At 42.7% G+C, this 12096-nt stretch overlaps 1 protein-coding gene across 2 annotated transcripts in view; it reads left to right on the forward strand.

Annotated features, from left to right (window-relative positions):
* The window catches only part of TMEM225B (transmembrane protein 225B), a 33669-nt gene continuing 21573 nt past the window's right edge, over window positions 1-12096 (forward strand). Inside the window, exon 1 of one of the 2 annotated variants that reach the window (XM_053555381.1) lies at window positions 1-67. The gene's annotated coding sequence lies outside the window, so the exon portion shown is untranslated. The remainder of the gene's footprint in view (window positions 68-12096) is intronic. The other variant, XM_053555382.1, reaches the window with a different exon arrangement.

Below are 12096 nucleotides of genomic sequence, written 5' to 3' on the forward strand. Positions count from 1 at the left end.
CGGAAATGCACGCCGCCGACTCCAAGGCTCGGCTTTCCCTCGGGGAGGCTTTGGAGCACCGTTCCAGGTGAGTGAGGGGCGCCCCGGCTTTGGGCCGAGTTGGATGGCTCCGGCTCCGCCCAGGATCCAGGTTGGGTTGACCAGGCACCCAGCGTTAGCATCGCAGAGGCCGGGAGGCCTCTGTTTTGTGCTCGCCTGGCTTCGCCCTGTGGTTAACCGTCAGGAGCCGTTGATTTCTCCCATCCTTTCCACAACAAAAACGACATTTCTAATGCCTTCTGGGTTGGAACTCTCTGGGGAAAGCTTCACCTACCATTGCCCTTATATATTTCCTCTTCTCTCACCCTTTCCTGAAGTGATTGCCTGTCTCTTACATCCTACTCTGAAGAACTTTATAGAGATCTTGGCCTTGCAGCAGCGTCAGAGATCGGATTCAGCCCTTGGAAAAGCTGCCTGAGCAGATGTCCCTGGAGTCCATGTGTCCATTCCCAGAACAGGAGCCTTGAAAGAGCAAGGGTGAGGAGGTGAACTAGCTGGCTTATCTTTGTCATTTAGACAAAGTTTAGGCAGAGTTTATTTGTTCTTCCAGCCATGGTCCCAGATCAGATGGACAAGATTACCCTTACATTTAGAGTTATCCTGGTGCAAGGCTACTGACTTTTTTTTTTTTTTTAACCTGAAGGTCTATCACATGTAAATAAATCTTGTAGCTAATGTTTCCCTGCTCTGTGGCCCAAAGCTGCTGCAGCAGCACTGTCATTGCACTGCTAAGAATTTGTCGTTCCAGCATCTGTTAACTTGCTTGGCATTCAGAGAGTCTCATTACTGTTACATGTTGTGTGAATAAACAAATGAACCCAGTCAAGTATGTCCCATACCCCAAATACAAGGTGAAAGGAGAAGAGTGGACATCTGCCTACTCTACCTCTACCCAAGAAATAAACTCCAAGAAGGCACCTTGTCTATAGAGGGCAACAAACAAGACAGCCACCTGCTGATGGAAAATGAAGTGAGACTATATTAACATTTAGATTTCATTCTGCCACCCCACCATTGTACAGTGTGCAACCATTTAGAGAAAATGAAGTTGGTTAATTTAATTAGGGGATAAAGGTTTGGATAATTTATTTCATGGACTTTGAGATGGCTTATGTTTAGAGGATTTTCTTTCACACGTTTAGTTTTCTCATGTGCTTAGGCCAATTTTTTTTTTTTTTTTTTTTGTAGAGACAGAGTCTCACTTTACTGCCCTCAGTAGAGTGCCGTGGCGTCACACGGCTCACAGCAACCTCTGGCTCCTGGGCTTAAGCGATTCTCTTGCCTCAGCCTCCCGAGTAGCTGGGACTACAGGCGCCCGCCACAACGCCCAGCTATATGGGGCCGGCGCCCTACTCACTGAGCCACAGGCGCTGCCCACTTAGGCCAATTTTTAACTTACTAAGTATTGAGTAATTATTATGACGTGCTGAGACTCTTTTTTTTTTTTTTTTTTTGTAGAGACAGAGTCTCACTTTATGGCCCTCGGTAGAGTGCCGTGGCCTCACACAGCTCACAGCAACCTCCAACTCCTGGGCTTAAGCGATTCTCTTGCCTCAGCCTCCCGAGTAGCTGGGACTACAGGCGCCCGCCACAACGCCCGGCTATGTTTTGGTTGCAGTTCTGCCGGGACCGGGCTTGAACCCGTCACCCTCGGTATATGGGGCCGGCGCCCTACTCACTGAGCCACAGGCGCCACGGGTGCTGAGACTCTTAATAATTGAGTTGAAAGAAAACTTAACCCCTTCCCACCTATGATTAGTATTGAGTTGAAATAGTCAACTATGAACGCTGTAGGACAATAAGCAATGCTGGAGTTCACAAGATGAGAGCAGTGTGAATGGGATTTTGGCCAGGGAGTGTTAGAAGGTCATGAATTTGGCCTTAAGAGAGTTTTGAATAAGAAAGGAATCAGAATTTAGATGAGGACAGAGGCCTTGTCATAGGCTCCCTGCTGCTATCTTTCTAAGAGGTCAAGTGTCTTTGTTAACCTGCCTGAAAGATTCATTTACTCAAGTAGTTCCTAGTGCCTGCTGGAATCCATACTCCCTAACATGAATTCAGGGTCCTCTTCAATCTGGCTTTAAAGTCTTACCTCAGTGGTCCCAAGATAAACCCAGACATTTTGTCCCATCCACCATTGTGGTTTTTTGTCCTTTGCTTATGTTCTCTGCCAGACCCCACACATCCCTGAATGTAATCAAAATGTCTTCCTTTCAATATTTTCTTTATCTTTGGGTAAAGACAAAAGTCATTGGACACCAGATCAGATGAGTAAGGAGGGTGTTCCAATATAGTTATTTGTTTGTTGGCTAAAAACTCCCTCACAGACAGTGCTGTGTGAGCTGGTGCATGGTCATGATGCAAGAGCCATGAGTTGTTGGCCGAGATTTTCAGCTAAGATTTTCCTAACTGCTTCTCTATTAAGATTTACTTGGATTGTCTTCTCACAGCTGACAATTTTGAAGCACATTTTGATGAACTGTTGCAATGTTTTGGTTAGTTTGCTGGTTACTGGCTGTCCTGACCTCTTATCATTAGTAATGCTATCTCTCCCCTCAGAAAAATGTATTATCCATTTGTATATTGCCATTTTCTTCATAAACTTGGACTAACGTGTCCCTGAATTCACTTCCACTCTATTCTTGCCAAGTTTAACAAGAAATTTAGTGTTTGTTTGTTGTTCTAATTCAACATAACAGCACACAAAACACCCAACAACCCTAATGAATGCCACTTAGCAGACACTGCCACACATTGACATGAATACAGCTGTGAGACGCTGATATACTAAGGTTATGAAACCTTACTGAGTTATTTGTATAGTGCTGCCAATGTAAGTGCATGGTGGCAAGTTTGTGAACTTAACTGTCAGACTTCATATATGCATGAAAAGTGCAGGACTTGGTGGTTGACTGAGCAGTAGCAGAAATCATGTGCAATCACCTGTGTTCCCTTCCTTATCATACCTCTTTAAAATAAAACCTTCACCAGTTGCTATTATCCTCTTAATCACCATTCACCTCTCCGTGCAGGGCGCTGCTTCTTTTCCATCAAAAGTGATTTTTATCAAAGTTATAGTGGGTTAATGCACAAATCCATTGGACACATTCTTTCAGCCCTTAATTTTTGAACCCCTTAGGTATGATCTTTCATTGCAACTCTTGTTCCTTGGTTTTGGAAGTGCCATTTTCATCTTGTCTACCTCTTGCCTTTTGTTAATTTTTGCCTGTTCCTCCTACTTCTCCATCTTTCCCTTTTCTCTTTCTTTCTCTCCCTCCCTCCCTTCTTTCTGACATGGGTCTCATTCCATTACTCAGCCTGGAGTACAGCGGCTTGATCATAGCTCACTGCAACCTCAAACTCCTGGGTTGGAGCTATCCTCCCTGCTCAGCCTCCCAATCCCCAAGTAGCTAGGACTATAGGCACACCCCACCACTCCTGTCTAAGTTTTAATTTTTTTATGTGTAGCGAACAGGGTTTTGCTATCTGGTCTAGGCTGGTCTTAAACTCCTAGCTTCAAGAAATCCTCCCACTTTGGCCTCCCAAAACACTAGCATTACAGATGTGAACCAGCATGCCAGGTTCCACCTGTTTTGTTTGTTTGTTTGTTTGCACTTTGTTGCCCTTGGTAGAGTGCCATGGCATCATAGCTCACAGCAACCTCAAACTCTTGGGCTCAAGTGATCCTTCTTGCCTCAGCCTCCCCAGTAGCTGGGACTACAGGTGCCTGCCCCATGCCTGGCTATTTTTTTTTAGAGATGGGGTCTCACTTTTGCTCAGGCTGGTCTTGAACTCAGGCAATCCACCTGCCTCAGCTTCCCAGAGTGCTAGGATTACAGGCATGAGCTATTGCACTCAGCCTTCCACCTGTTTCTTAAACATCGATTTTTCCCAAGACTGTTTTTAGCACTCTTTTCCCTTCACTCCTGTGGTGATCCTATCCCCTTCTGTGACTTTGGGTGCCACTATGTGGCCTGGCTTCCAGTTAACTCTTTTTTTTTTTTTTTTTGAGACAGAGTTTCACTCTGCTGCCCATGTTAGAGCATGGTGGCATCATCCTCTAGCTCACAGCAACCTCAAACTCCTGGGTTCAAGTGATCCTCCTGCCTTATCCTCCTGAGTAGCTGGTACTACAGGCATACATCACCTTGTCCAGCTCATTTTTCTATTTTTAGAAAAGAGGGGTCTCACTTTTGCTCAGGTGTGTCTTGAATTCCTGGGCTCAAGTAAGCTTCCTGCCTCAGCCTCCCAGAGTGCTAGGATTACAAGTGTGAGCCCTGGTGCCCAGCCCCAGCTAACTCTTGAATACTATATATTTATAGGTACACTTTCACATACATCCTTTTATGCTACTCTCTACTTTCTCATGACTACCTTGGTTAATCTTGGTAACTGGTTGTTCCAAGCTACAAAACTGGGAGTCATTCTCCTTCCTTCCATAATCATTCAATCAGCAAATCTTTTTTTTTTTAAATTAATTAATTTATTTTTATTGTTAAATCATAGCTCTGTACATTAGTGTAATCAAGGGGTACAATGTGCTGGTTTCATATACAATCTGAAATATTCTCATCAAACTGTTCAACATAGCCTTCGTGGCATTTTCTTAGTTACTGTATGTAGGCATTTGTATTCTGCATTTAGTAAGTTTCACCTGTACCCATTCTAAGATGCCCCACCCATTGCCTTTCCTCCACCATAACCTCCCCCCTCCCTTACCCTTCCTTGGCCCTTTCCCCATAGTCTTGTGCTATAGTTGGGTTATAGCCTTCATGTGAAAGCTATAATTTAGCTTCATAGTAGAGCTGAGTACATGGGATACTTTTTCTTCCATTCCTGAGATACTTTGCTAAGAAGAATATGTTCCAGCTCCATCCATGTAAAGATGAAAGAGGTAAAGTCTCCATCTTTAAGGCTGGATAATATTCCATGGTATACATGTACCACAATTTGCTAGTCCATTCGTGGGTCGATGGGCACTTGGGCTTCTTCCATGACTTAGCAATTATGAATTGGGCTGCAATAAACATTCTGGTACAGATGTCTTTGTTATATTGTGATTTTTGGTCTTCTGGGTATAAACCTAGTAAAGGAATTATAGGATCAAATGGCAGGTCTATTTTTAGGTCTCTAAGTATTCTCCAAACATCCTTCCAGAAGGAACGTATTAGTGTGCATTCCCACCAGCAGTGTAGAAGTGTGCCCTTTTCTCCACATCCACGCCAACATCTCTGGTTTTGGGATTTTGTTATGTGGGCTACTCTTACTGGGGTTAGGTGATATCTCAAAGTAGTTTTGATTTGCATTTCTCTGATGATTAAGGATGATGAGCTTTTTTTCATGTGTTTGTAGATTGTGCATCTGTCTTCTTTAGAGAAGTTTCTCTTCAAGTCCCTTGCCCACCCTGAGATGGGGTCACGTGTTCTTTTCTTGCTAATACGTTTGAGTTCTCTGTGGATTCTGGTTATTAGACCTTTATTGGAGGTATAACCTGCAAATATCTTCTCCCATTCTGAGGGCTGTCTGCTTGCTTTACTTACTGTGTTCTTGGCTATGCAGAAGCTTTGTAGTTTGATCAGGTCCCAGTAGTGTATTTTTGATACTGCTTCAATTGCCTGGGGAGTCCTCCTCATAAAATATTCACCCAGGCCGTCAATCAGCAAATCTTACCAGTTTTTTTTTTTCAGAAAAGGTTGATTCTGTTGTTTAATACTGCCACTTCCTTATTCCTTCCCTGTTATATTTTTCCTGGATTGTTAACATATTGCTGTGCTATTGGTCCATTCCCCACCCTGGCTGTCCTCCACATTGCTGTCAGAATAAACTTCTTTCAATTAAGTCTCATCATGTTATTCTATGTCCAAAATGCTGAGTGTAGATTTTAGGTCTTTTCATTCTCTGGCTCTATATTTTTCTGCCTTATCTCCTACTTCCTGCCCACATGGAGAATACATTTCACTTACACTGATTTTTTTTTATTACTCCTTAAACTTAGTTGGCTTTTATGTTTCTTTGACTACATATATGCTATTATTTATTACTGGGAATACTCTACCTTGTTGATCCTGATCATAGTTCAAGACCCAGCTTGATGTCATTCTTTGGGAATGCCATTCCCAACTCACTTTGGTAGAGGTGGACATTCTTAATTTTGTGCTTCCAAGCACTTTGGTCATATGTATCCATTATAGTCCTACCAGTATCTTATTGTAGTAGTTGTTACATAGATGTTTGTTGACTGGTGAAATAAAACTCTAGTCATTTCCCAGGGCTATGGTAACAAATCACCACAGTTGCATGGCTTAAAACAAAAGAAATATATTCTCTCACAGTTCTGGAGGCTAGAAGTCTAAAATCAAGGTGCTGGCAGGGCAGTGCTTCCTCTTAAGCGCTAGGGAAGGATCCTTCCTTAATTCTTCCAGCTCCTGGTAGCCCCTGCAATCCTTAGTGCTTCTTGGCTTATATCTGCATTACTCTAATCTCTGCCCCATTGTCACATGGCCTTCTTCCCTGTGTGTGTCTGTGTTTGAATTTTCCTCTCCTTTCTCTTATAAAGATACCAGTCCTTGGTTAGGGCCCCCCAATTTATTTTTATTTTATATTAACTATTTTACCTTTGCAAAGACCCTATTTCCAAATCAGGTCTCATTCTGAGGTTCCAGGTGGACATGAATTTTTAGGAAGACTACATTTGACTCTTCAGGAAGCATCACTTAATGTCTTCTGCTGTTAGAAGTAAATGTGCTTGGGATCACATAGCTTTGTAGTTAAACTATGTGAAGAACTTCATAAGTTTTTCCCCTTCCTTTAAATTAGAAGCATATCAGCCAAGAAACATTTTTTTTTAAGCATTCCTCCACAGGGACATATTTAATTTGCCTGTTGTATCAGAAGGAAGCTGCTCTCTTGCTGGGTTACTCTAGCTCTGTCAGCTGAGGCATTCCAGGGGCTCCTGCCATCCAAGTTTCTGATATTTCTTCTACAAGCTTTACAAGTAGTTCAGACCCCTTAGGAGACATACCTCTCTGAATTCTGAGTCTCAGTCCTGAAGACTGTTTAATAAATGGATATATTAGAAATTTATAGATTTTCATAGCCGGGCGTTGTGGCGGGCGCCTGTAGTCCCACCTGCTCGGGAGGCTGAGACAAGAGAATCGCGTAAGCCCAAGAGTTAGAGGTTGCTGTGAGCTGTGTGACGCCACGGCACTCTACCCGAGGGCGGTACAGTGAGACTCTGTCTCTACGGAAAAAAAAAAAGAAATTTATAGATTTTCCTTCTAACAGAATAGAACTTCCTTTTAATGGATTGCTAGGAATTAATCAGGAGCATTTTTAAGCACTTAATATGATAGTTCTTTACATAGTTCTTATGTTGGAGAAAAAGAAATGGAAGATAAGGCAGCGCCTGTGGCTCAAGGAGTAGGGCGCGGGTCCCATATGCCGGAGGTGGCAGGTTCAAACCTAGCCCCTGCCAAAAAAAAAAAAAAGAAAGAAATGGAAGATAATCTACAGACGGAAGCATCGACCAATATAGTCAGTATAAATTGAAGGGAACACACACTCTCTCTCTCTCCTCCCACCCGCGGGGAGGGGCCCAAAGACAGAATGTTACTAAATGCCCTAAGGGAGGCAGGAACTATATGCTTTACATGTTCAAAGGAAAAGGATCCCTTCCATCTGGGGGCTGGAGCAGTTTTTTCAGGTTTCAAGGAGGATGTTGCCTGTAGGCTGCACTGGTTTTGACACATAAAATTGTAATAGGTGAGGCTTATTGTACCCTCAATGAATCCCCAACAATAAAAAAAAAAAAATTGTAATAGGTGAGATAGGTGAAGGTAGAAGGGAGGCTGTTCTAAGTGGAGGGGTGGAGAAGGAAATGCCTGGGGATAGAAATGTTCAGGAAACAGAATCTTAGATTGACTAGAATTTGGAGACGATGTGACAGTGAATGAGATGGTGAAGGTGGAGTGGAGTGCGAGGTGGGAATGAATGCCAGGTCAAAGAGTTCAGATTTTGTCTGGGGGATGTCAGGGAATGGTTAACTTTTCATAAAGGAGAGTGGCAGATGAGCATTGTACGTCAAGGGAGATCAGTCTGATAGTTGCCTAGCGTGGTATGGGATAGGGAATTAGGAAAACATTAGCACACAGAGGCCAATAAGAAGCTGGAGATGAGAAGCTGGTAATTAGGATCTGATTTTAGGACAAAGCAGTGAAAACAGGAAGGCAGGGGTATAATCTTTCATGAGGGGATATAGGGGGAAGAGAAGAGAAGCATTTATTGTCACAGCCTTCCCCTGTGCGCATCTTGAAAAACAGCAGTGGAAGAGTTGCAAGAATATTATGCCCAATACCATACACCAGAGGGAGGAGCAGGTTTGGGACATGGTGATCTGAAGAGATTGGTACAAGAGCTATGTGGAGGGCAGCGCCTGTGGCTCACTGGGTAGGGTGCCGGCCCCATATACTGAGGATGCGAGTTCTGGCCTGGCCAAACTGCAACAAAAAATACCTGGGCGTTGTGGCAGGCGCCTGTAGTCCCAGCTACTCCGGAGGCTGAGGCAAGAGAATTGCCTAAGCCCAGGAGTTGGAGGTTGCTGTGAACTATGATGCCATGGCACTCTACTGAGGGCGATAAAGTGACACTCTGTCTCTAAAAAAAAAAGAGCTATGTGGAACTGTCTTTTTAGATTATTGGAGAAGCTGTAGCTGTAGCTGTATTCCCCATCTCGGTGGATAGTAACACCATCCTGCCCAGCTACTCAACTCAGAGAGAACTTTTTTTTTTTATTAGTCAATAATCCCATCGACATGATCATTTGCATTTTTTTCAGAATCCAAGTACTTCTTACCACTGCCTCTCCAGCAACCCCCCTCTCAATTGGTTGTCCTGCCTCTACCTTTGCCTCCTTGCAGTCTCTGTCCAGCATAGCAACCAGAATGATCTGTTACAATGCCACATCTCGTCATCCTCTGATTAAAACCCTCCACTTAGTAGAAGCAAAGTTCTTATAGCAACGCAGGACTGTCCTCTCTTCACCTTGAGATGTCTCTGCCTGCATTCCTGACTACTCTCTGCCTTGCTTATTCCGCTCCAGTCACACTTTTCTCCTTGAACATCCAGGGCACTTGCTGTTTCCTCCACGTGTAAGGCTCTTTATCAAGATATCCATTTTTCCCTCAAGTCTTTGCTTGCATGTCGTTTCTTAGTGAGTCCTTTGGCCATTTAAAATTGTAGCCCTTTTCCTACTCCTTCAGGGGCACTCTACTCTGCAGTCCTTGCTTTTCTTCTCTATAGTACTTTTATTACCTTGTGATAATAGGTAATTTAGGTAGCGTATTATCTGTTTCCTCTATTAAAATTAAAGATCTTAGAAGGCAGGATTTTTGTTCATTTTGTTCAGATATATCTCAGAGCTTGGAACCCGGCATATTTGGTACTCAGTAAAATGTACTAAATGAATATGTATGAGTGAAGTGTCATGATCATAAAGATGAGAAGAGTTACAGGAGAAGGGTCACTGTCAGCTTCATGGAGAAAGTGATATTGAGCAGGGCCTGAAAGCAGTAAGTAGGGTTTATGTTCTTGAATATGTCGGGCAGGTGTTTAAATCTGGCAATGGGGCTGGGTGTGGTGGCTCATGCCTATAATCCTAGCATTCTGGGAGGCTGAGGCAGGTGGATTGCTTGAGCTCAGGAGTTCGAGACCAGCCTTAGCAAAAGTGAGACCCCATCTCTACTAAAAATAGAAAAACTGAGGTGAGAGGATCACTTGAGCCCGAGAGTAGGAGGTTGCTGTGAGCTATGATGTCATGGTACTCTACCTATGGCAATAGCTTGAGATTCTGTCTCAAAAAACCAAAAACTAACAAACGAACAAAAAAACAGCCTGGTAAATCTCTGGCAATGGGCTAAATAAAAGGCCAACATTCTCTAGAGCATGTAAGCCTTAGCGTGTCATGGGAAACAAGGTCTGCTTCCATGGACAAAGAGGCCTGTGTTGGGGAGAAGATCAGCACAAGGCTGGTAAGACAGGTGAGAGCTTAGTCATGGAAATGAAGGAGAAACCCTCATTTTGATATTTGTTTACACTGAGTACAGAGGAAAGTCTACTGCTTTATGAAGCTTTCCACGTCCAAATGGGGGTACAGCTAGGTTGTTGCTCTTTCACTTGATAAGTTGGTGCAGATTCTGTTATCTTCTCTGTGTGGTGTTTTCTTTCATTTAAAGAATCTAGTTTTGTAGTGCATATAAGTTTCGGGTTCCCAAGCATTGTAGGAGAGATTTGACAGATTGAGAAAGCACAAGAGTTGTTGTGCTGCCCAGTAAGGTAGATGTTAGCCTCAGGAGGCTAAATTTAAGCTGATAAAAACTGAATACAATGAAAAATTCAGCACCTCAGTTGCATTAGCCACACTTTACATGCTCAGTAGCCACTCATGGCTCTTGGTTACCATATTGCACAATGCACATATAGAACCTTTCTGTAACGGTGGAACATTCTGTTGGACTGTGCTGTTCTAGGCATCTGTGAGTGATTTGAGTTTAGCACCAGTTTATTATGGTATCTTGCTAACAAGAATTGGCCTGCCTCGCTAGTATTTAGACTGATGCAATGTCTTTCTCATTCTTTTACGTTCCTAAATTTTTGAATCATTCCTGTTTTCCTAGAGCTTGTCTTCTATGTCTGACACACAGGTAAACACATGTGCAAGGGATGTAAAAACTTTAAAGCAGATTTAGATTGAACATACAGAAGATGAAGGTGTGTCTGGAGGTGCAGAACAAGTATGAATATTATCATGGATAATTATAATTCCTTAAAAGCAATGACCATTACCTAATAAAATCAGGGTTGTATACATTTTAAGCTTTCACTGCTGATGGAAATGCTGCTTTGGATATTCTTTAGCACCCCTTTTCTGGAAAGATCCCTGTGAGCAGTAGGACTATTTTCTCTATTATCATTGTGAAATAATTTCTCTAGCTTTAGTAAGCCATATTTAACAAGCAAATGTAAGAGGAGAAATATCCTAAAGCAAGTAGGAGATGTTTTTCTATCATGTCTCCCTTAAATGCAGCTAAGGTGAGGAATTCATTTTTTGTGTATTCTTTTTTTTGAGACAGAGCCTCAAGCTGTCGCCCTGGGTAGAGTGCTGTGGCATCAGAGCTCACAGCAACCTCCAACTCCTGGGCTCAAGCGATTCTTCTGCCTCCGCCTCCCAAGTAGCTGGGACTACAGACACCCGCTACAATGCCCAGCTATTTTTTGGTTGCAGCTGTCATTGTTGTTTGGTGGGTTTGGGCTAGATTTGAACCCACCAGCTCAGGTGTATGTGGCTGGTGCTCTAGCCGCTTGAGCCACAGGCACGGAGCCCATTTTTTATGTATTCTTTTAGAGTTTGAATAGATTTGGAAATATCTCTACTCCATGCTTCATATTATAAATAACTTTCTCAAAAAAATAAAAAAATAATAAATAAATAACTTTCTCTTATTCTTCCTCTTTATCAAATTCTCCCAATTTGCACTATTTCTAAAATGTGCTTATAAGGTATGAGTGTTTCTGTATTCTTGAGTGTGTTATATCTGTGTTTAGAGAGAGGTACTCTCAACAGTAGTGAGGAAGGTGTTGGTGTCTCATAATGTAAGGGAGCCTTGCCTGTTACTGCAGGAACCATCCATGTGACCAGGGGAGTATATGAACAGGCCCTCTGCAGTGAAGTTCTCCTCTTTCTATGTGTTTATTCAGTCCCTGCCTCTCCCAACATGTAGTCTCCCAATGTCACCCTTCTTGTGTTCTGAGATAATTTCACTTCCTTCAAACTCTGCTTTCCTTTTCTGCTAATCTCAGTATATCTATCTGCTTAGCTAGATAAGTATAATCTTAACTTTAGTTTCCCCACCACCTTCTCCAAATCTGCTCATCTTGTTTCCATGTTTTTCCTATATTGAAAGATCATTTCCAATAGGTTTTTTGAATCAGATATTTCTGGAATACTATAATCATCCTATTTCCCACTAGGAGTTGTTATATTATATTTGCCTTTTTTATATT

Source organism: Nycticebus coucang, chromosome 12, assembly GCF_027406575.1.
Source record: "Nycticebus coucang isolate mNycCou1 chromosome 12, mNycCou1.pri, whole genome shotgun sequence".
Classification (NCBI taxonomy): Eukaryota; Metazoa; Chordata; class Mammalia; order Primates; family Lorisidae; genus Nycticebus; species Nycticebus coucang.